The following is a 25,479-nucleotide window of genomic DNA, read 5'->3' as shown; positions in this document are numbered from 1 at the left end:
TATATTCCCAAGATGGAGCGCTAGTTCTTCCTTGACAATGGCTCGCATCTGTGCCTCTAGTTCCACTATCAAATTCCTCACCCATGAAGGGCAGTCAGTATCTTTATAGGGTGGTTCTCCCACTCCCCCAAGGCTGACTGGTTCATCCTTACTGGAAATTATTTCTGGCTAATGCTACTCTAAGTTCTTATCCCGTTACACGTTTTGCACCTGGCAGCCTTAGGAAGAGCAGTAGTCGTTCTACCTTTACGGGTTGTTGGCTTTACTGGGGAATGTTGTAAAGGTGGTGGCAATGTCTCACTTGGACCAGGCAAGGATTCTAGTTGACCAAAAGTAGATCCGGGACTAGAGAGTTCATAGATTGGTGGCTCAGAAGACTGAAGAAATATGTTCGGGATAATCGCCTCTCTGTAAGCTCTATTTCAGTCGAGACTACCCCTATAGCAATTCAATTCAAAGAAGTCTTTATTCGATTGATGCATCATAAAAGACATAAATTACAATATATACATCAATAAAATGTTTTTATATAAACTGGATAAAAACATCTAAGACCATATTAAATCACTTATACAGGCTTCTTATGAATGAATACAAGATTAGCATTAACACAAAGATTACCAGAGGGTCACAAAATATAGTGAACTACTCATAAACAGGTAAGCATAAAACATTGTTAAACCCCTAGTTGTTTGTTTTTGATGAACCTGATTCTAAGAATCCAAGCCCATCCTAAATATTTTGCTACACCCGCTACAATTAATGGGGACAGATTAGTTTTTAGAATTCTACTTGCATCAACAGCCGAGCGAGTACCTAGGCTTCTACAGACCGGACTTAACCATTTGGCTCTAGGGGCAATATACAAAGGACAGACAAACATAAAATGGTTTACATTTTCACCCTGGCCATGGCAGTGTGGGCAGTGCCCGGTCCCACTAGAACCCCACTTTTTGGTGAAATTCCTTAGTGTCAACGAACCACATCTGAACTGGTGGAATAATTTACGATCCAGGGGCTTTGTTATCATGTCCCAGTATTTTTCGAGCTTGGGAACGTCTTTAAAGACGGTAAATAGACTAGTAAGATTGCTGGAGCACAATCTCAGATGTCTATTATGAACCACCCAGTCCCAATAGTGCAATTTTAAATCTTTTTTAGAGGGAAAGATTACAGATTCGGGATCTGGCCACAGATCACCATACCCCAGGGCATACAGGGTTGATCTTAAGTCCTTAAACCAGCCTATGTTTAAAGAACCAGGAAGATCTTTAACCTCCAAACAAGCCCTAGCATATAAATGGAGTTCCGGCGTCGTCCATAGACGTCGCCAGAATGCCAATGGAGGAAATCTCGCTTGGTCCTCCACAGGTTGGCACCCGAGATCGTACAAAAGTGGGATCCGCGGAGTTGACTGAGGCAGACCCGTTGCCACCCTGAGGAATTCATTTTGGGCTGTTCTCAAGGGGTCCAATTTGCTAAAGCCCCATAGTTCCGCCCCGTAGAAAACTGAGGGTAGAACCTTTGAACCATAAATCTTAACTAGTGGTGAAATTGGCCGAGTAAAAGAGCCTTTATGCTCTTTAATCAAAGCACCACCTATCTGCAGGTGCTTTAAAGCCATAAGCTCAACCTGGTGGGACCAACTTAGGGTCTCGCTGAATGTAACTCCCAAGTAGGTAAACAACTTGGTTTGTTCCAGGGGGGTACCCCCCATAGTAACCCTTGCAGTGATCTGATTGTGTCCTCTTAGAACCATACATTTTGTCTTAGACACATTCACCTCAAGCTCATGTTCGCTGCAGAATAACTCAAACCTCGACAGGGCCTGTTGAAGACCGTGTCTGGTTTTTGAAATCAGAAGAGTATCGTCAGCGAACATGAGCAAGGGAATTTTCATTCCAGCTAGAGTCGGGGCGTCTGTGGGATGGTTGTCAAAATAATTAGTAACCCTATTAATATATAAGGAAAAGAGGGTGGGGGCTAGAACGCACCCTTGCCTAACACCTTTGGCAACAGGAAACCTATCCGTCACCTCCCCTGGTTTGCCCCAGCGAACTTGGGCATAGGTATGTGCATGTAAATTCACCAGAAGGCGTACAAGGGGGTCTGGCATACCCAGTTCTAATAAACACTTCCACAACCCAGCCCTCGGAACGAGGTCAAAAGCAGACCTCATGTCCACGAAGGCTGCGTAAAGGTTACCTTTACCTAAGAGAACCGTCTTCCAATAAAGAAGCATAAAACGGAAGGCCTGGTCTAGGGTACTCACATGAGACCTAAAACCAGCTTGAAGTGGGGTTAGAATATTATACTCATCAATCCATTCCTGGATCCTGGCAAGAACAAGACGGGCTGTGATTTTTTACACCGCGTCTATAAGGCTGATCGGCCGGTAGTTGGATGGAACCGACCAATCACCTTTCTTATATATAGGCAGGATTTCAGCACCTGCCCAGGACTCGGGAACCCTTGCACCTGTGGCCAAGGCATTAGCCAACTGAACTAGATAAGGTACCCAAAGGTCATGATCTTGTTGGACTAAATCAGCTGGAATGCAGTCAGGACCAGGTGCCTTTCCCCTTGGAATAGATTGCAAGACTGATTCTACATCTCTAATCGTAAACTCTAGAGGATCAACCGACAGTGGCCAGCAAATATTATCCTGCGCGCTACTGAGGCACCTAAATTGTTCCTCAAAGTAGCGGACCCATTGTTATTGATCCACCGAGGCTGGGCTTGGACGGTCATCCTGGGACAAGCCCCATTTTAGTAGATGCCAAAACCGTTGCATGTTCCTGGAACTACATGCTTCTGTTAGTGTTGACCACCGTTCTTCATCCCAGTTGGCCTTGGCAGTACATTTAGCAACATTAAATGCCTTCCTACATGACCTGATTAAAGTAAGGTTCTTAACTTTTAAAGCTTTAAACAGTTCTACATGGGTCCGTCGGCACTCATCATTGAACCAGTTGGAGGTTTTCTTATTCCCCCTATTACCCATTTTGGAAATAGACTTTATAAACGTTTTTTTTAAAGATGTAAACAAACTGGTATGGGCGTCGGTAATTATTGTGTTAATCACCTCCTGTGAATCACATTTGGAGATTTCTGCCAGGGAATTAGAAACCAAAGATCTGATCATTTTACGTGCTTCAGCATCGACAGAAATTTTTGGCCAACGTACCCTCCTCATGTCATTAGTGAGTACAACTTCATCCTGAACTAAGTTGGACATGCATTTAACTGGCCCAGAAAAACTGAAATCCCTTAATTCAGCCACCAATGGATCATGATCACTTTCCGGGCGTGACTTTACCTCCATATCCACTACCACAGGCCACAGTTTAACATCCAATAATACATAGTCAATGCGGCTGCTATGTCTGCCATTACTAAAGGTGTGTTTGCCCAACCTATCGGAGCGCACTCTACCGTTTAGGGCACGCAATCCCTGATCCAAACACAAACCTTTAATAAAAATAGCCGCCTGGGACCATTTTTTAATCGGGCTAGGTCAAGTTGGGGAATCCCCCAAGCCAAGTCCTCAGTCTCAGTTAAAAGGCCATCATCCAAACTCAGTCGTTCAAAACAGGTGTTTAAATCGCCCATTACAACCATATGTCCGACTGCCGGAGCATCACTTAAGAAGTCATCCAGACGGAGGAGGGTTAGTGAGACCCTACCACCCTGGTTGCCCCTAGCGTATATAATAATCAACAAAATATTCAACCCACTGGTAGATTTGATGCTAACCCTTAATAGGTCAGGGTTATCAATAAAAATGTCCTCTGCTGTCACACCCTCATACTGACGAACCCAAACTGTCAAGCCACCCATGGCTCGACCTCTTTGACCTCTAATAGCTGGTTTACTAAAGTTCAGGTAGCCAGTGAGGAACATTGGTAGAAGTGCCCAGGTTTCCTGAAAGGACCAAACGTCACCTCGACGTATAAAATTAATCCAATCTGGGATGCACATGCGCGACTCGAGACCAGCTATGTTCCAACTACCCAGGATGGTACCATTTCTGACTGATGGAACGCTGGTTGTATCTTCGGCGGAGGATTGAACTTCGTCATACAAAGGGGCAACTTCTTCTTGCAAAGGGGCGTCTCCATGTGTAGAAACACTGTCACTCCTTATGTCATCAGTATAAGTACAAGGGAGCCCACCCTGAATACCTGGCACCGTTATAACGCTCTCAACAGTTGGATCAGCAAATAACACTGTTTCGAGTACCAAATCCATATCGCCAGTCCCGCACAAATAAGCAGAGCCCCCCTTAGCACTTTGGGCTGATTGGCCCTTTAAATCTTTAACATGACAAAATGAGTTAACTAGTGCATCTGCAATACCCGTACAATCTGTATTACCCTCATTAACCCCGGATGGAATGGCTGGTCAATCATTATACTCCAGCCCCGATAAGGGCTCATAAAGGTTCCTCAACGGGATGTTCCAATACTCGTTGGGCTGGATATATTTACTTTGTTTGTTTAGGTCGGGATAAAGACTTTGGGGCTGGCTAAAATGTGAAAAAACTGATGTAGAGGGATAACCAGAAAACTGGGACTTGGGGTTAACCCAGTTCGGGGTAAGTGAAGAGCTATTATAGCTAGATTGTGCGTAGGATCGAAACAGGGCCTCCGGGTTTATTGGTGGACCATAAAAACTGGGAGTAAAATTGGTCCATTTAAGGGACTGGTGTTCTCTTTTGGAACGATATTGGCCAGGTGGTTTGAGCAGAGTCTCGGGGTAAAAATAACTTAGATTCCGCGTGGAAATCCCTCCCTCATTGTTTCCCACATACCAATCGGTAAGGTGGGAAACGACTGTGATCCCTAAAGTTAATGATCACAGTATCACCCTCTATAACTTTTGGGCGAAGACCCACCCACTTGGATCTTCTAACTGAAATAATATCCCCGTTTAGATGGGCAGGAAGGGGTCTGTTAGTTTTCAGCCAGAAGATGACTTTATTTTTTAGATTTACGTTATTTTCCCGGTTCCCATTAGAGATTGGGGGCACACTCGTCAGGATGATGACAACATTGGCTGAATCAGGGGGGAGTTCTACAATGTTCCTACGATTTAAAGATTGTCTGTGAGTGGGATTGTCAAATTTGACAGCCCCTTGTTTTGCAGATGGCATTGTTCCCTCAGAAGATGGTTTATTAGAGGCCACCATAGGCTTCTCTTTAGCAGGATTAGATACACGAGGGGGTTTGGATGCCAAATCCGGAGCCTTAGATTTAGTATTGCCTTCAATATTACTGTTATTTTTAGAATGATTGCTGGGAGCAATAATAGTGACACTAGACTTAGATGGTGGAGCAGGCTGCCTATCAGAGCTCGTAGGGTGGGGTATAGCAACGGGAGCCAGAAGGCGATCCATTTTTTCTCCCAATATCCTTACACGCTCCAACAGAGGTAACATATATGATTTTAGGAGTTTCTCAAAAATATCGAAACACTCCTTATTAAACCCGGTAGCAACATCCTCGGGTAGTGTTGGTTGGTGGGGAGTACCTATGGGAGCCTCAACCACAGGAAGTACCGTAAAATCGGTAATAGGGTTAACTATAAAAGGAGAGGGAATTTGTTGACTAGTACCTTTTCTTTTAATACCACCCTTTTTTCTTTTTTTCCTAGGTGGGGAACACACAGCCCTTTTAGTTTTAGTGGGCTTAGATCTGGTGACTCTATTAATTTGTGACAGAATGTTCTCACATGGACCAGCACTGTCAAAAGAGCGATTAGTAAGGGTTGAGTGCAGGTTGGGAGCCATAGTCTGAACGACTGAAGTATTAAGGTCGATGAGGCTAATAGAGTCAGAAGAAGGGCTATTTATGTGACCCTCACTATTAATTATGGAACGTGCAGGGGAAGTATTGGGAGCCCAGAATATACTGGGAATTTGGCCCATACCTAACTGTGGGGAGGTAGAGCGGCTGGAGCACTCTGAAGCGGACAAAGAAGAAAGAAACACCACTTCCTGGTTGCCAAGAACACTGAACCAGGAAGTCAGTAGCGGTCTAGTGGTTGAACAGTGGAAGGGGGAGGAGCCCCGTCGGCCGACGGAACCAGGAAGGATAAGAGTAAGAGGCGTGGAACGGACGGTGTGCGAGGTCGGAGAGGAGGCTGCGGAGCACCTGGAGGCGGAGGAGAACAGAAGAGTGGAGAGCGTGAGAGCGGGGGCAGAGGAGAACAGAAGAGTGGAGAGCGTGAGAGCGGAGGTGGAGGAGAACAGAAGAGTGGAGAGCGTGAGAGCGGAGGCGGAGGCGGAGGAGATTCGAAAAGTGGAGAGCGCGAGGGCGGAGGCGCTGGGGAACACCCGGAGGCAGAGGAGAGTACACTGCGAGTGCTACTGAGCGACGTTCCCGACACTGCTACCATACCCGGTGGGCTGAAGGGAGAAGACGCCACGGGTCCTGCTGCTGTGGTCCGAGAGTCGGGCCACAGCCCAAGGCAAGTGCTGTTGAAAGGGGCGTTCTGGTGGGGTGTTTGGGGAGGTGGGAGGTAGCAAGGTCGGGGAGGCGGGAGGCCCCGCGGTGACCCTTGCACTAAATTCACACCCCTTTGTTTCTTTAGCTTGGTGAAGGTAGCACTGCAATTACCACTGAGAACCGATCAGTAAAACCCGTTTGTTTTTCCCTTTTCCCTGAGGCCACGAGAACCGGGACACCGGACCAAACCCTGACGTTCCCTGCACCCAGAAACGACCCCAAGAAGGAAGGACTGCTACAAACATCCCTAAAATTGTAACCCTTAATAAAAATATTGAACTGTAGACAAACAGTGCTCTGGTCTCAGTCTCTGTCCACCACTAGCCCCTGACAAATTGGTGTCAGAAGTGGGATAGACAGGTGACGCCATGACACAGCCCGTGCCTATCCCGGTGGAGAACATTATAACTCAGTTAGCAGAGGGACAGAGACACCTTCAACTGGTGTTCGAACAACAGCTTCAAACTGCCAAGACAGAAAGGGATTCCCTGCAAGAAGCCTTAAAGGAACAAGCCACCATTCTTACTACCAACCAGCAGGTACAGGATACGGCTATCCTGCGCCTCACAGATGCCATAGCCACTGCTCGCATCCATCCCAATGTGCCCAGTTCTGTGCTACAAAAATTCCAGGACGGGGAGGACCCGGACTATTTTTTTACTAATTTTGAACGGGTAGCGACAACTGCGTCCTGGCCAAAGGAGAGATGGAGTCAGTATGTAGCCCCCCTTCTTGCAGGCAAGTTACAGGCGGCATACCAGGCAGCAAATCCAGCAGGCAGGACATCATATGAGGACGTGAAGAAAGCTATCCTCGAGAGACTTGGGTGCGACCAAGAGTACTATAGGGCCAAATTCAGGAAAGAAAGGTGGAACCCAGGAGATAATCCACGAGCCCTGTATTATCGGATCCAAGATTTAGGCATAAGGTGGCTGACACCCCTTAACACAACCATAGAAGATCTGATGGCTAAGGTCTTCCTAGAGCAATTCCTGGATGCCTTACCCCCTTCCACTCGATCCTGGATTAGGCAACATCCCAACCTTACCCCAACTGTAGCGGTGGACTTAGCCTGTGCATATCACAGGTCGCCTGAATTTCGCACAAGCCCTAGTAAAGCACCCGTTCCCAGCCCTCGACCCTTAATTCCCAGACCCCAAAGCAGACCAGAACCCAGGGTTCCCCTCCTTCCCCGCGTTCCATTTAGGCCGACCAACCCCGGATCTGGGTCTAGTCCACAGGGACCCCAGTGCTATCACTGTTCTGAGTGGGGACATATAGCCCGAAACTGCCCACATAGAGCCCAACCGGCCGAACCCATGGAGATAGGGTATTCCAGAGGGCGTGTGTACGTCATAGGCAAGGGACCTTGTCAGTATAAAAGAGAAGTTTTCCTCAATGGAAAAAAACAACAAGCCCTATTAGATACCGGTTGTCGCGTGTCTGTGGTTGACACCTCGCTGGTCCATCCCCAACAGATACAGAAAGAAGAGACCGTCTATGTGACCTGTGTTCATGGTAACACCAAAGGATATCCGGTGGCAGAGGTCTTGCTGGAAGTATCCAATGACCCCCAATTGCGCCGAGTGGGCGTTATACCCTCCCTGCCAGAGGCCGTTATTATAGGCACTGATCACCCAAAGTTCGATCAATACATCGATGAAGCTAAAAAAGACTCTGTAAATTGGTGGAGGGAGGCCCCTTTTGTGAACAGTGATGTTGAAGGGATAGCAGGGAGAGACCGTAAGAGTCGAAAGGAAAAGAGAAAAGATAAAGCCGAGCACTCCCAGTTGAAAGGGCTGTTGTCTGTTTTTTCTATGACCCCTGCAGATACGGTGGGACCTGCTCGTAGCTTCCGGTCAGCCCAGTTGGATGACAATACCTTGTTGCATGCCTGGGAGCAAGTACAAGAACTGGACAACGACAAGGTAGGACCCTATTTCTATGTACAACGGGGTTTGTTGTATAGGGCCACCAGAAAGGGTGACACGGTAACAACCCAACTCCTTGTGCCGCTGGCATTCCGTAGACATGTGTTGGAGCTCGCACACAATTATACTGGGGGAGGACATTATGGCAAAGAACAGACTCTTTCTTATCTTCTAACCCGATTTTATTGGCCCGGTGTTTATAGGGATGTGGCTAAACATTGTGCTGCATGCCCTCGGTGCCAGTTCTCCAATCCCGCTGCTGTCCAAAAGGCTCCCTTACACCCTCTCCCCATCATTGACGTACCATTCAAACGGGTGGGTATGGATATTGTGGGACCCCTAACTCCCTCAGCAAGGGGACATAAGTATCTACTGGTGATTGTTGATTATGCCAGTAGATACCCCGAAGCCTTTCCTTTGTCTACAGTGTCTACTCCGGTAATAGCCAGGGCTATGATCACTCTCTTCACCCGAGTGGGTTTCCCTGAGGAAATCCTCACGGACCAGGGGACCCCCTTTATGTCTCGCTTAATGACACACATTTGTGAAATCCTGGGCGTCAGGCAGATACGGACTTCAGCCTATCATCCTCAGACAGATGGCCTTGTGGAGCGGTACAACAAGACCATAAAGAATATGCTCCGCAAGGTCATCTCAGAGACAGGGAGAAATTGGGACCATCAATTACCCCTTATACTGTTTGCCATAAGGACTCACGAACAGAAGTCTACGGGGTTTTCCCCCTTTGAGGTTTTGTTCGGTCGGAGACCCCGAACCCTGCTAGACATGGCCGCAGAACAGTGGGAGGAGGAAGAAGAGGAGGGCAAACCTCTACCCCAATATGCAGCTGACTTGAGAAGTTCCATTTCTCAAATATGGGGTATGGTCCATGACCATCTGGAGGATGCCCAAGTGTCCCAGAAAAACCTGTACGACCGCAATAGTCGATTAAGGACCTTCCAACCAGGGGACAAAGTGTTGCTACTGCTTCCCTCGTCCGACAATAAATTGTTGTCCAAATGGCAAGGACCCTTCACTATAGAGAAGCAGGTAACCCCGGTCACATACAGCGTGCTTCAACCCTTACATCCAGGTGGGAATCAAATATACCATGTGAATCTATTAAAAAGCTGGGTAGAACCCCCTGAAGAGGTAGCGACAGGACAGTCGTCTTTACTGGTAAACACACAGACACCTCTGGGCATTCCTGTCGTCCCCACTGCAATGTCCTCCCCGGATAACGTCCCCATAGGAGAGGTCATAAACCCAACCCAAAGGATCCAACTCGAGGCCACTCTCGCCCAGTTCCCTGGTCTCTTTTCCTCCAAACCCGGATTAACCACCATGGTACAACACGACATCGTCGTCCTAAACGACACTATTGTTAAACAGAGACCTTATAGAATACCCGAAGCTAGAAGGGAGGCCGTAGAAAAGGAAGTATCTGCCATGCTAGAGGCCAATATCATAGAACCCTCCACTAGCAACTGGTGCTCTCCCATCGTGATAGTACCGGAACCCGATGGCAGTTTACGTTTTTGTATCGACTTTAGGCAAGTGAATAGTGTCACCAAGTTCGATACGTATCCAATGCCAAGGGTCGACGAGGTACTAGAAAAGCTAGAAGCTGCAACGTACATGACTACTCTTGATTTAACAAAGGGTTATTGGCAGATCCCTTTGTCCCCACTAGCCAAAGAAAAAACTGCCTTTTCAACCCCCTCAGGACTCTACCATTTCCGGGTGTTGCCCTTCGGCCTCCATGGGGCCCCAGCTACATTTCAAAGGCTTATGGATCGCCTCCTCCAACCCCACCGAGCTTATGCGGCCGCATATCTCGATGACATCGTGATATTTAGCACATCCTGGGAGGAACATGTACAACATCTTGTTGAAGTATTCACAGCCATACAGAAAGCCGGCCTGAAAATTAATCCTAAGAAATCATTACTGGCCACTGATTCCATCCATTACTTGGGATATACCATTCAAGGGGGCCATCTAAAACCCCAGATGAGTAAAGTGGAAGCCATTAAAGCGATACCTAGCCCCAAAACGAAAAAGGATGTCAGATCGTTCCTTGGGTTTATCGGCTATTACAGGCGGTTCATTCCACACTTTTCCACTCTCGCAGAACCCCTTACTGACCTGTTAGCCAACAATCAACCTACACACATCAGGATATGGGAACCCAAACATGAAACCAGCTTCCAGAAACTTAAATCCATGATATGCTCTACGCCAATCCTACGGTGTCCAAACTTTCAGAAACATTTCGTGTTGCAGACAGATGCCTCAGGAGTTGGCCTAGGGGCGGTTCTTCAACAGCCCGATCAGACAGGTGAACTGATGCCTGTTTTGTTTATAAGCAGGAAGTTGTTCCCAAGAGAAGTACATTACTCCACTGTTGAAAAAGAGTGTCTGGTCATCAAATGGGCGGTGGAGGCCCTGCAGTATTATCTTTTGGGTCGTTCATTCACTTTGTTAACTGATCATGCTCCCCTCACTTGGCTTGCTCAGAATAAAGACACCAACCAACGTATACTCAGGTGGTTCCTGTCATTGCAACCCTTTTCGTTTCAGACCCTGCATGTTCCTGGTTCCAAACAGGTCTGTGCTGACTACCTGTCCCGTCATCCGTACCCCGAGTGGCCACCCCGTCCGTTCTTGAGGGGGAGGATGTGTGGGGAGGAAGAGCGGCTGGAGCACTCTGAAGCAGACGAAGAAGAAAGAAACACCACTTCCTGGTTGCCAAGAACACTGAACCAGGAAGTCAGTAGCGGTCTAGTGGTTGAACAGTGGAAGGGGGAGGAGCCCCGTCGGCCGACGGAACCAGGAAGGATAAGAGTAAGAGGCGTGGAACGGACGGTGTGCGAGGTCGGAGAGGAGACTGCGGAGCACCCGGAGGCGGAGGAGAACAGAAGAGTGGAGAGCGTGAGAGCGGAGGCGGAGGAGAACAGAAGAGTGGAGAGCGTGAGAGCGGAGGCGGAGGAGAACAGAAGAGTGGAGAGCGTGAGAGCGGAGGCGGAGGAGAACAGAAGAGTGGAGAGCGTGAGAGCGGAGGCGGAGGAGATTCGAAGAGTGGAGAGCGCGAGGGCGGAGGCGGCTGGGGAACACCCGGAGGCAGAGGAGAGTACACTGCGAGTGCTACTGAGCGACGTTCCCGACACTGCTACCATACCCGGTGGGCTGAAGGGAGAAGACGCCACGGGTCCTGCTGCTGTGGTCCGAGAGTCGGGCCACAGCCCAAGGCAAGTGCTGTTGAAAGGGGCGTTCTGGTGGGGAGTTTGGGGAGGTGGGAGGTAGCAAGGTCGGGGAGGCGGGAGGCCCAGTGGTGACCCTTGCACTAAATTCACACCCCTTTGTTTCTTTAACTTGGTGAAGGTAGCACTGCAATTACCACTGAGAACCGATCAGTAAAACCCGTTTGTTTTTCCCTTTTCCCTGAGGCCACGAGAACCGGGACACCGGACCAAACCTTGATGTTCCCTGCACCCAGAAATGACCCCAAGAAGGAAGGACTGCTACAAACATCCCTAAAATTGTAACCCTTAATAAAAATATTGAACTGTAGACAAACAGTGCTCTGGTCTCAGTCTCTGTCCACCACTAGCCCCTGACACTAACATATCCGCTTCACTGGCCGTCTTCCCTTGAGCAGCCATTTCCAGCGTGTTATTTAGTTCTGGTTGAGTGGACATAGGTAATTTCTTAAGATGTTCAATAGAGCGACGACGCTCAGCGCGTCTCCCAGCTAGTAGGAGTTCTTTATCTATCTCCTTGTGTGCCTTCTCGAAATATTTGTCGAGAGGCCCAAGGAATGAAACACCCACACCAGATGGGAGTGAGCTAGACATATCAACAGCTGGACAGAATGTAACAATCTATTCCTGTAACCACAATCTAACTACGCCAAAGGGGCACAACAACAGAGTAAAGTTAACAGACAATAAGTGTCAGAGACCTGGCCCAGCCCGGCCTCCTTCGGCCCCTGACGGCCACAGACGGTCCCGCCCTTGTCCCAGGCTTCTCCCGGTCGTTCCCGTGTGCTCCCGCGCAGCGGGACTAGTCTATAGTTTTTATAGAGTCAGTGTGAGAGGGGAGGAGCCTGCAGGGAGAGCAGCCCAGGTGCTGGCAGTAGGGGCTGGCGGGCGCTCCTGGGACTTGTAGTCCTGCGCCCGCAACTCGCTCGCAGCCCTGCTCGAGCTGACATCCAGAAACACCGCCACAGGCGTAGAGTGGTTGCCTCCTCACCCAAGCGTCCCTGAAGAAGCAGTAAGGCAATCCCCACACGAAGCGGGACCCGCGCAGCGGGTTCCGCGAGCAGTAGCGGGAAGAGCACAGAGAAGTTCAGCAGCTCGAAGTCCCAACGTAGACGCTCATAAAAGCACAAAGAAGAGGAGAATGATCCACCAGATGTCCAGGTGCACAGGGTTTTTACCGAGGTAATGGTGGGGAGGAGCCTGCAGGGAGAGCGGCCCAGGTGTTGGCAGTAGGGGCTGGCGGGCGCTCCTGGGACTTGTAGTCCTGCGCCCGCAACTCGCTCGCAGCCCTGCTCGAGCTGACGTCCAGAAACACCGCCACGGGTGTAGAGTGGTTGCCTCCTCACCCAAGCGTCGCTGAAGAAGCAGTAAGGCAATCCCCACACGAAGTGGGACCCGCGCAGCGGGTTCCGTGAGCAGTAGCGGGAAGAGCACAGAGAAGTTCAGCAGCTCGCAGTCCCAACGTAGACGCCTTATCGTTCTTCATCCGTTGTTGTCAGTTTGGTTCTCACGTTGTGGAGTATTTTGTTTTCTTGTTTGCGATTTCTTTTCCTGTTTGTTCTTTGGGCTTGTAGTCTAAGTCGGACGTGCTCCCGGGTGTACTACCCCTATAGCTCTCTGAAGCATCCTGTCAATCAAAAGTTGGGGAAGTGGGGCCGGTATCAACACCGGAAGATGTTTTTTAGCTACACAACCAAGCTTCCCCATTTCCACAGCAAAGGAAAAAAGTATCAATACCAAATTACCCAAGGCTAGATCCAGGGAGATCAGGCAGCCCCAAGACACACAATTGTAAAAAACAGTACAAGAAGATAAAAAAAATACAGTCCAAAGGGTCGAGTTAACAAATAACCAGTCTGTTGGCGGACAGCTGGGTGAAAGAGTTAAACAATATCCACAAATTGTTTCAGATGTATCGCCTGTTTGCAATATCCCTAGCTCCACCAGCTGCTCCCAATGAAGTTAAACGGTTCCAAGAAAGTCCTACCAGTTTTGTTGGCTCCAAAGCCCAAACTCAAGGGGGGTGGCCCTGCCCTACCTCTTCCTGGCAATGACGGGCAAGGACGGGCCGACCCTTGGCCCGGGCTTGTCCCGAGTGCTGCCTGCTCATGTCCCGCGCTGCGTGGGGGGAGAGGCAGCGCTATATGATCGATAGCAGCACCTGGGTGAGCGGCAGGTGTCTGGTGAAATTGCGGTGCTGCCGTGAAGATGGACCCTGGGATTCCAATTCCACCAGGGTGCACGAAGAAGCAAAAGCTACCCCCAGCAGAAGCAAAGAAACTGGCAACAGAAGGAGTCCCACGCTGCGGGGGGAGAGGCAGCGCTATAAGCACAATGACAGTGCCTCACCCTTGTTAGCAGCACCTGGGTGAGCAGCGGAAGATGCTGGGACTTGTAGTCCCCTTTGGGCGCAGCAGGCGTCTGGTGGAATGGCTTTGGTGGCGTGAAGATGGACCCGGGGATTCCAATCCCACCAGGGTTCATGAAGAGGCGGAAGCAGCCCCCAGCAGAAGCAAAGAAACTGGAACATAAGTCAAATTCCACTATGCCAGGCTTCTCTTTAAAAAAGCAACATGTGTGTGGTGTATAGGGAAAGATTGCCTTCTGTAGTAAATAGAGGACTAGATGAGATACTCAATAAGAAGCCCCTATGTGCCAGGAGGTTCCCCCTATGGAATTAAGAAATAGATACCAACTACTGGCCAATTTACATTCCCCAGACTGACTACCCATAGTACCTCCTCCCCCACTAATCATTCCAGGGAAACCACCTGCCCTGCAGTCTGATAACACCCCTGAGAGCTATACTCATAATGACATTGCCCTAAGTGACCTAGTAGCTAAGAACTCCCACCAGTACCAACAACTAGAGTCTGAGGGAGAAACTAACATCATAGGACCCACCAGGAACCTATTTTAGACTCCGGGACCTGAAAATTTTATCCCGGAACGTTGCAGGAATAAAGTCCAAGCTAACCGACCCTGACTGGTGTAAGTTAGTGGATGACTTCCATCTATGCCTATTGCAGGAAACCTGGGCGGTAGGGCACGTTCATAGGGTGGGATTCACCACTTACAGCATCGAAGCAAAGCAGTCAACAGTTGGCCTCCCAGCTGGTGATCTTCTAATTTGGGTAAAAAACACACACTTGCATGCAAAACCAAGGTTTTAAACCTTGGCTCAGAGGAAATACTTGTGCTGGGATTGTCCTCCTTAAAAGGAAATACCCAAATCAGGCTATTTAACGTATATAATAATTTTGATAGCCCCCATAAGCTATCTGGCACAATTACAATGCTAACTAACTAGCTTGACACATCAAGGGGATTTACCAACTCATAGTTGCAGGCGACTTCAACACAACTTTTGAACCTGTTGATTATATCCAGGACCTAATATCAGACGGGGATAAAGCTAGAGGGATTGCACAGCTCCAAATACCATCTATTAAGAAATGCACCAGGGTGGGGCAACAGGTCTCATCATTCAAATCACCTATGGGGTCCGGGCCAGTAATGGTCGGACAGACTCCGACAGAGAAGCGTCTCACACATTCAAGAGGGAGGTTACTAAGACCAGGATTGACAACATCCTTGTCCATCATGAACTCTGGTCTAGTTTTAAAGACATGGCCGTATTTATCCGGGAAGATAGCGACCATAATGCCCTAGATCTCACGATCTCCGGCGCAGCCTTATTGTACAGACATACTTGGCCCAAAAGTGCCCCAGTAATCACCAGCAACAACAACAAATTAGTTAAATGGCCTATGATACTGGCTGACCCAGCTTCTCTCCCTAATAAATACTCTGAGGTTGAGCAGACTCTCTCCGATTTGACTAATACTGTCACCAGTATAAATGACATCATGGCCATATTCCTGCAACTGACCACCAAAATAAGACCATTCTTTAATAAACAATGCAATGTAAATTTATTTGAACAGAGAACTGCTCCATGGTTCAATAAGGCTTGTAAAAAAGTCAAGGATGACCAAATTATGGCGGTAAAGTTGAAATCCCCTATAGACATTAAAAACAGCAGGAAGTTGTATAAACTAGTACAAGCTAAGGGAAAAAGGGACTGGGAGTCAGACAACTGGCGTTCGCTTGTAGAGGCATCGAAGCAAAAGAATGGTCAAATGTTTTGGCACCTACTGTCAAAAGGGCTATCTGACTTGAAAACAGAAACTCATTCAATCAATCAGATACACTTATAAAGTGCGCTACATACCCGTAGGGTCTCAAGGCGCTGGGGGGGGGGGGGGTGCCGCTACTGCTCGAACAGCCAGGTTTTCAGCTTCTTCCTGAAGGAGAGGTGGTCTTGGGTCAGGCGCAGGTCGGACGGGAGGGAGTTCCAGGTCTTGGCGGCCAGGTAGGAGAAGGACCTTCCTCCTGTAGTCGCTCTTCGGATGCGGGGGACGGCGGCGAGGGCGTGGTTGGCTGATCGGAGGTGGCTGACTTCCATATACAGCCCCACATGTGGGAGGAGTATTTTGAGAAGTTATATGCAGGACAATTAGTCCCCTTGGACCCAAACGAGATCCTTAGACTTAGCAATAACTGAGGAGACTGTTAATACTCTAGACAAAACTATCCTAGCTATAAAATCATTACAGAATGGGAAAGCCCCGGGCCTAAACAAGCTCCCAGGAGACATGTACAAGGCAGAACCTATAATATGGGGACTTCTCCTCCAAGTGGTCTTCAATGCCATCATGTGTAGTGGCGAAATCCCGGCGTCCTGAAGGGCGCCGAGATTATCCCTATCTACAAAAAGGGAGATAAAGGGTCTCCCATAAACTACAAGCCTATCAGTCCTATACACGTCTCCCAAAAAATCTTCTGTAAAATTATATTAACTAGGAACCAATATTGGATCAAGGAAAATAATGTCTTGCCAAACATAAAGGCAGGGTTTAGGGCCTCTACAAGCACCACAGGCCATGTTTTTAGATTTCTTCTGTTAATGTGGAAGGAAGTGACCATCAGAGGAGGCCACTTGTATGTAGTGTTTGTGGACTTAAAAACTACCTTTCACTCTATAGATCGCACCATCTTTGGCAAGCACTGAGAGAACTAGGACTCCCATCATACCTACTTATTATCCTGATCCATTTACACCATGACACATACGCAAAGGTCAGGAGGAATTCTGATGAAAGTCTTTCAAAAGATATCAGTTTGTAAAGGTGTTCGCCAACGCTGTGTCCTTGCCCCAACATTATTTACCCTTTACATTATCGAGCTGATAAGACAGCTGTATAATTGTGGGGGTGACCCCCCAAAATTAGCTGGCAATGTAGTGCCCTGTCTGCTTTTTGCAGACGACACGCTACTCATTGCCAGAACACCCAAAGGGATCCAGAACTTGTTGAATTAATTTGATAATGCTTACAAGGAGAAAGGGTGTGACATAAACTGCTCCAAGACAAAATATATGACATTTAGCCCCTATAAATCCCTTAAGGGAAAACTATGCTGGGCCGGCAAACCTTGGAGCAGGTTAAAGCATTTGGTTACCTGGGCGAGCGCATTAGCGATAGGCTGGTCTGAACACCACAAATTGAAAAGAGCACTCTGACCCTCTAACATGCTGATTGTGCAATTGTCCGGAGGGCCAGGGCGTCTCCATACTGGCCGATCTCGTCCATTCTGGAACTTCTTAAGGCCAAAGGTCTAGGAGCAGCCCAATATGGGGCTGAACTATGGGGGCTGGAAAATTTGAAGGATTTAGCCCTTGCTGAAAACAAGTTTATTAGGGTGATCCTGAACCTACCTGTGAATACTCCCCTACTGCCGATTAGACTTGATCTTGGTCTTAAATCCATAAACCACTTTGCTATTCTCAGTGCTCTCCTGTTCTGGATTAGGATATGGACTAGTAACACACAGATCCCGGTGAAGGAGGCCCTGGAAGAGTTAATTGCTCTGCATAAACAAACAGGTCATATTAAGTGGTTTTATATGATCAAGGACTGGTTCCTAGGGTGTGGCTTGGCGCCCGAGGGACATGGCAGCGACTAGGTGAAGCTCCGCGGCGGACCCGGGAGACAAGAAGCAGTAGTTCGACTTAACCTGTACCGAGGCTATGGGCAGACATCGGAAGGTGCCAGGACCATATTTGGACGTCTGATGACTTTTGCGGTGCACAACAGCGCTGTATTTTGACGCCGTAAGTTTTTCGCGGTCCCGCTATAGCTGCATCCGCCATTTTGATTCGCTCACGCGATTCAATATGCTTCCTCAAGCTTTTTTCAAAGCGGCGCTTTTTCTGGACTAAGTTGTTTTCCTTCTGCTTCAGCTCACTATGTCCCTCATAAGACTGCTGCATTTTTATGTAAATTCGAGCTGCATATAGCCTTTTCGCTTTTGCTCTTCTCCTACGTTTCTTCATGACTTTTACCACAATCTGTGAGTGGCCATTTTAGGAGCAGCATTTTCCTCAACTTGTTTTGCGATGTTACCAAGCACCTTGCTGATAGTTTGTTTCTTCACTTCTGGGCATGGTTTTCAGGACATTTTCTCTTTATGCTTTTAAAACTGGACTTCGACATTTAATGCTGTTCCCTACCACTTGCCCTATACTTCATTGCTGATGAGACAATTTGCTTGGTGGCCATTTTACACTCATTCTTTTTCATAGTACTCTTTGACTTTGGTATTTGGCCTCAGTTACATATGTTTCAAGGTGGCATTTCAGTACTGGAGGTTACTATATCTGATTTTTGGTGTGATATATTTGAACTATCTGTACAACACCTTTTATTCTAGACCATACCAGCGCTCCTTTCTGCAGCACCTCTCTCCTACTGGTCTTACACCATATGAGCATATCAGAAGGAAGTGTGCTTTATAAGGCTTTATGGGCAGAACTAAGTCTCTCTACCCTACATCTTCTCAACCAAAGCGTATTTTTGTGAAAAACTCTAGAATTTTTTCGGAATTCTCCAAATTAGAAGATTCCTTAACTTCTTCCGATTCGCACAGCACAAATTCAATGATGGAGACCTGTCAAGGTATCTCAGGGAAATTGAATACTAAGCGAAAAAAGATCCTCCCTTTCCTCCCAAACAGTCTTCGCTTGTTTCAATGGAGTTGGTATTAGAGGAAATAAGGGCTCTTCGCCCGTTCATGGAAGAGATTAACACTAAACTCCAGGTCCTGAGGGACAACTGGTCCCAACTTGAAACCAGAGTTTCTTCCGTTGAGCAGACGGTTACTTCTTTGAAAGAAACTTGTGCTAATGTCTCCCATCTTCATTCTCAAGTCACGGTACTCCATAAGCAGGTTGAGGACTTAGAAAATCGCAATAGAAGACATAATCTACGTATTTACGGTTTGGGTGAAGGACTCGAAGGATCTGACCCATTGGCTTTCTTCAAATCATTTCTACCTAAATTGCTTCACATGCCAAAAGATACGGTACTTAACATCCAACGAGCACACCGCTTAGGACGTCTGCCATCTTCTGCATCTTCTTCACAAAGGCCTAGAGGAGTCATTTTGTACTTCTTACAATACCCAGATTTATTGAAAGTCTTGACAGCAGTCAAATCCTCTCCAAAAATTACATGGTCGGGCTCCTCCCTGTTTTTTGACCAGGACTATGCTAAAGCAACTGCTAATCGACGTAAAGCTTTTTAGGTCTCGCCTGCCGATGCGCTTGCGCACTCGAGCTGGCGAGAGATATAGGGGCTTATCCAGAGTTTAACCAAAGTGGCGATTTGATGCAGTGCACGTGCGCTTTTAGGTCAATTCGCAAGCGCAGTGAGTTAAAATGCACGCGCACAGCATCAAATCGCCAGCCATCTGTTTCCCAGCTTGGTGCCGCCAGCAGCTCTTCCTGCTCCCCTCCGCCCCCTGCTGCATCAAAGCATGCGCATTGACTCAGCCATTTCTCCTCCTCTTTCAGTTTCACGGCCGCTAGGTCGTGTCTCCTGTTTTTTTACTTTTTTACCCTACTTGTTTACTCTCTCGTCCTCTTCCTCTTGTTTCTCTTGTTAACACAGCAGTCCGTGCAGCAACTGAGGGCTTCATACATGCTACAATTCCTAGCTTATTATCGCACAATCCCTTACCCTGTCGGCATCGGATTCTTGCACTGATGGCCCAGTCGGAAAGTGTTATGGTAACCATGTTGTTCCTGCTTACATTTCACATGCTTTACCTTAAGCAGTCCACGCGGACCCAGAGGGCTACAGACACACTCCAATGCTGGCCTCATTATTGCCCCACCTCCACCCCGTCCTTGCATGAATGTGGCAGCTGCACACTTTGTTTGGTTCTGCATATCAGCGCGGCACACCGCATTTTATGTTTACATGTATCGGCATCGGATTCTTGCACTGATGGCCCAGTCGGAAAGTGTTATGGTAACCATGTTGTTCCTGCTTACATTTCACATGCTTTACCTTAAGCAGTCCACGCGGACCCAGAGGGCTACAGACACACTACAATGCTGGCCTCATTATTGCCCCACCTCCATCCCGTCCTTGCAAGAATATGGCAGTGGCCCACTTTTGTTTAGTTCGGCATATCAGCGCGGCACGCCGCGTTTTATGTTTACATGTATCAGCATCGGATTCTTGCACTACTGGCCCGGTCGGAAAGTGTTAAGGTAACCATGTTGTTCCTACTTACATTTCACATGCTTTACTTAAGCAAGAATATGGAGGCTCCCCACTTTTGTTTGTTTCTGCATATTAACGCGGCATGCCACGTTTTGGCTTTGCATGTATCAGTGTCTTATTCTTGCTCTGCTGGCCCGATTGGAGTGTGTTAAAGTAATCATGTTATTGATGCTTACATTTCAGGTGCTTTTCTTTCGTTCTGTTATTTAATTAATCCACTACAAATACAAACGTATGTATGCGTGCGACCCACCGTAGTGCCGAAGTCTGCCTGGGTGCATGTCTTTAGCGTGAGGAGTAAGTGCACAAAGGCACTCGGTGAGGAACGCACCTTTTAACAACACTCGAGCAGCACTCACGCTCAGCTGCCAATTGCTCCTTTTATCGTCTGCCTCTTCCTTCCCCACTGCTTGTTATTTGAAGGATGCATGCTCATCCCCACGACCAAGGGTCTTTAAACCCAACAAGCTGAGCATTCCTAGCCCTCCCCCCCACAAACAAATTCCATGGAGACAGAGCCCCAGGCTGGGAGAGTACAGTGGTGGGGCCGGAACATGGGGGCTGGGAGGAGGACGTTTGTGCCAGCAGCGAACACCAGGCTGTGTCACGTATTTTGTTAGCAAGGGTATCTTTTGAAAATATTGATGTTCTCCTACCTTATTATGGTTACAAAATTCAAATTAAGTAGCGGAAGTACTTTTACTGTTTTAGCCTGGCTTCATTTTGAGTGGGACTTTGGACAGCTGTTGAACGGATTTTGGTATTTTACAGACCGCTCTAAATTTGGCGGATCGGGACTGTAAATTGAGGGTAAAATAATGGCAATACAACGCCCGCCCACCTTTCCGGCTTCTAGTATAGTAACAACCCATCGAATGAAAGGTCTATGGTCCCTCATTTGACCACTTTGGATTTAAAGGATAACTGTTAAAACACTGCGTTTAGTATATCTTTTTCATCAGCATGTTTCATGTGATTTTTGCAGCGCCCCAACGCTCACCGGCGGTGCTAGTTTATAGTCATTGTAATAGGTGCGTTGGGGTCGAATGAGGTCGTTCTGAGTCGGAGCTACACAGTTTCCTTTAACACACCCTCTCCAAATCGCCAGCCATCTGTTGCCCAGCTTAGTGCCGCCAGCAGCTCTTCAAAGGATTTCTCCTCCCCTAATTATTCACGGCCGGCCGGCCGTACTTTCACTTTCACGGCCAGCAGGCCGTGTCTCGTTTTTCTTTTACTACTTCATGGACTCCTCCCACCCTCCTCCCACCCTCCCTGCTCTTGCTGGTATGTCTTTGACATGTCTGTGGTTTCTTATACCCTACTTTACATATTTTTTTGTTTTCAACACATTTCTTCCAGTCTTTCCCTTTCTGTTCTCCTTATTCACTAAGCTATTTTCCCCGAGTTTTCTGTTAGCCATGTTACTCTCTCATTATCCTTTTAATATGTATATTTTTGATTATCATCCATTTCTATTATCCATCCGCTGATTTAATTTTTCTTCTATTATTATTGTCTCCCGTTCTCATTTTCTTCTGGTCCTTCTATCTTTCAGCATCTCACCGTTTACCTTTTTCTTACGATCTTTTACCCATCCCCTTTTTAAGTATACCGTTTTTAGGAACTGGAATAAAAAAAAACGATATAAGGTGAACATACCGCAGTTTCCTCTGCTCTGTCATTGTGTCCTAACATCCCACGCACTTGTGCCTGAATGTAAAATCAATCATCTCGCTGACGTAGAGGAGACCCTTAACACACCTGCTTTGGCCTTAAAAGATCACACCCGTTTTATGTCCCGGTCCCCTTTTTACTCACAATCACAGAATGGGGCACCAGCTCAATTATTGCTTCTTAATAAGACTGCAAGTGCACTAAAAATGCCAAACTCTCAGTTCCCGTATGAAAGGACCGATTCCCAGGGTTCTTGGCTAGCATCTGTGTTTGAAGTTACTGCTCGTTTCTCGTACCCAAATCACAATCCTTCCCTTTGAAGCCCAGCAGCGAGTGTTGTTGCTATCACTAGTGCAGCAGGTGCAGTGGCACACCGACGCCGAGTGGTTAGCAACTACCGCTGCAGCCCCGTCCTCGCTGCATTTTAGTACCCACATGGTGGGCAAGTGTTACCCTTTTCGTTGGTTGCATAAGGTAGCATGGAACTTGAGTTGTGCTTGCGTGCTTTTGGTGTTCTGGGAATGGACACTCGTGTACTAGCTATGCGCTTTAGACGTGTTTTCATTCATTCCAGTATTTTGCACTAAATGCAGGTGCACTGTCAACTTGCCAACTCTGAAAAACGGGGTGCTGTAGCAGGCTTGACTTGCACAACACTGCACCTCATAGCTCACACTCGTGATCTTGTGCAAATGCATCCTATAATCCACATACTGGTTCAAGAGCAGTTGGAAGTCTTTCAAGGCATTACAGGTACATGATGTGGTTCATGCTGTTCTAAATCTTCTCCACATTTGTTTGGGTCATTGGTGGTAACCTGTGCCGAAAGAAATCATTTTTGTGTTTTAAAATGAAATTTTTCAATGAGCAACCAAACATGTCGTCTTACAAGTGCACCTGCAACCAGCGGCACAAGTGTCCTTCCAGTGTCGACTTGTAGTTAGTTTGCGCGCGAGGAGCGGCCACCTTGTCCTCACTCTAACACAATAACTGCCTCTTTTAACATATACACTGGAGGATGTGTCTACTGTTTTTTTACTCGGGGAAACAGCGGTTCTACTGCGTTTACCTCTAACCCGATGTATTTTCACCGACATGTCGTGGGAGTATTCATTTTGGGCGTTAATGTTCAACGCTGCATTAACCGCTTTTCAGGACTACAGGTGGGAGCACACCTATGGTAAATAGATAATTACATTACAACAGTGACATTTTCACGGACACTTGTTTGGATCTGTCAAATAAACAAACGAGGATTTTCTTTTTTACTTTTCTTCAGTTAGAGCTAGGAGTGTGCACATTTCAGCGAGTTAGAAAAGACAAATGCTTCCATGGGTTGTTTGAACAATCTGCTTGCATATGAGCTTTTAAACATTGTAGCATTCTGTCATTTGTATGGGGGCTTGCAGCGAGTTTCCAATACACAATGCTTCCCTGGCATTCCCTTTCTGAAAATAGCCAGCTCACGAATGAGCTTTGATGTAAAATTGCAGCATTGTATCCGGCATGATTTAAGAGTCTGAACTGGGAACTTCCACTCTCGCTTAGTAAATTAGACTCCAAACATTTGTTCTCTTGTGCCTTCAACATGATAAGCCGGATCAGCAGTGAACTTGCAAAGTAGACAAAGTCGTTTGGCTCAGTTCTATGCGAGGGACATTGACTTTAGGAACAGAATGGAAAAGATTAGGCAACGCTTACTTCAAGGGGAAAACTAAACATGTACCTTTACTAATGCTTTAGATGTAACATTTGCTAATTTTATAACTATTGCTATATCTAATAACAAAATTAATACTTTTATATTTTGAAAAACATAAACAAAAATTAAGAAATATTTACATTTTCTACACCAAAAGCTCAAAATTTTCTATTTTAGCAAAAAATAAACAAACATTTTCAACACCAAAAACTCAAACTTTTCTATTGTGAGACCTATTGCATTTCCCATGCTTGTGTAAATATGAGAGCTGAGCTTCGCTCGTTAGGAGCCAGATATGGCCTGTTCCACCCCTGTTTATTCAAAGTAACATACAACAAAAGAACAACTACATATGAAGATCCAGTAAGGCTGCAAAGTTTCATCAACTCATGCAAAACGTCGGCCATGGATTCATCTGGACCTTCCTCTTCATACAATGGTTGAACTTTAATGATGTTCTTTTCTGGTTACCATTTTTAGGATTTCTCATCATGATCTTTGTTTATGTTTTGATATATATTCATTTATTGCTGATATTTCCTCATAGCTACTATTTTTCTTATTGTTGTTAACGTTCGTTCTAGTTCATTGTTTTAACATTTCATTTTTTCCTTCCATTTTTACAGGTTCCTTATCTTTGTCTCATGACATTTTCCCGGTTCATCGTTCAGCTGATATTGGATGTGTCATCCATCCCATCTGCTTCCATCCCCCTTCCTTGTCTTCATGTTCTCCTCCCTTGTAGGTATGTTACCCTTCTACATTTCTATTCTCCTTCTATCCCTAATCCTATTTTTCTTCTTCTTTGTAACTATTCTCCTTTTTCTCATTCTAGGTGTTGTTGTTATTCTTGTCTTTCTATTCTTTTGTATTATACTGTTGTGTACTCTTGATTTGCTTCTATATTGATATTTTACTTTTCCTATGTTTTCTTTTCTAGTCGTTTTTTTCTGCCAGATTTTAACATATTTTTTATATCTTTTATTTCTCTTAAGTTTTTATGATGTTAAAATTAGTTTCATGGAATGTTAGAGGACTCAATTCTCCTATAAAATGACAAAGAGTACTATATCATTTGGCTAAGTTAAGTGCTGACATAGTTTTCCTGCAAGAGACTCATCTTACAGAAGATAAGTCTTTAAAATTGAAAAAAGGATGGGTTGGAGAATTATTTTATTCAAGTGGAGATGGTAAACGTAATGAAGTAATGATGCTATGTCGCAAATCCCTTAATTTTAAATTTATTTTACAAGGTTCTGATAAAGATGGCCGTTGGCTGAGTGTTAAATTATTGCTTAAGGATGTTCCGGTCTCTTTTTTGATTGTTTATGCCCCAACTGGTGGAGACGCCTCCATTTGGTGCTCAGTAGCCAGGCAGATTACTCTTCACATGGAAGACAATTTTATTTTGACAGGAGACTGTAATCAGGTTTTTGATCCTTTTATAGATCGAAACTCTAAAGTGTCCTTTATACCTAACAAGGTACATAAGTCCCTTATTCACACAGTCACGCAACATAAACTTTAGGGAATACACTTTTTATTCCCAGGTGCATCATTCTCAATGATGACTTGATTCTTTTTTTGTTTCACATAACATCTCACAAGCACTTACATGTGCGGAAATTGGCCCCACACTCCGGTTTTGATTGCTGTGGACATTTTACCTAAACCCAATTCTCCCAGAAGATGGCGTTTTAATAATACCCTGCTTTTGGACCCAGAATTTTCTTCTTCATTCAAAACCTTTTTTAACGAATACTTTCT

The sequence above is a fragment of the Lissotriton vulgaris genome, chromosome 8 (genome assembly GCF_964263255.1).
Source record: "Lissotriton vulgaris chromosome 8, aLisVul1.2, whole genome shotgun sequence".
NCBI classification, from domain to species: Eukaryota; Metazoa; Chordata; class Amphibia; order Caudata; family Salamandridae; genus Lissotriton; species Lissotriton vulgaris.
This window is presented reverse-complemented; position numbering follows the sequence as displayed.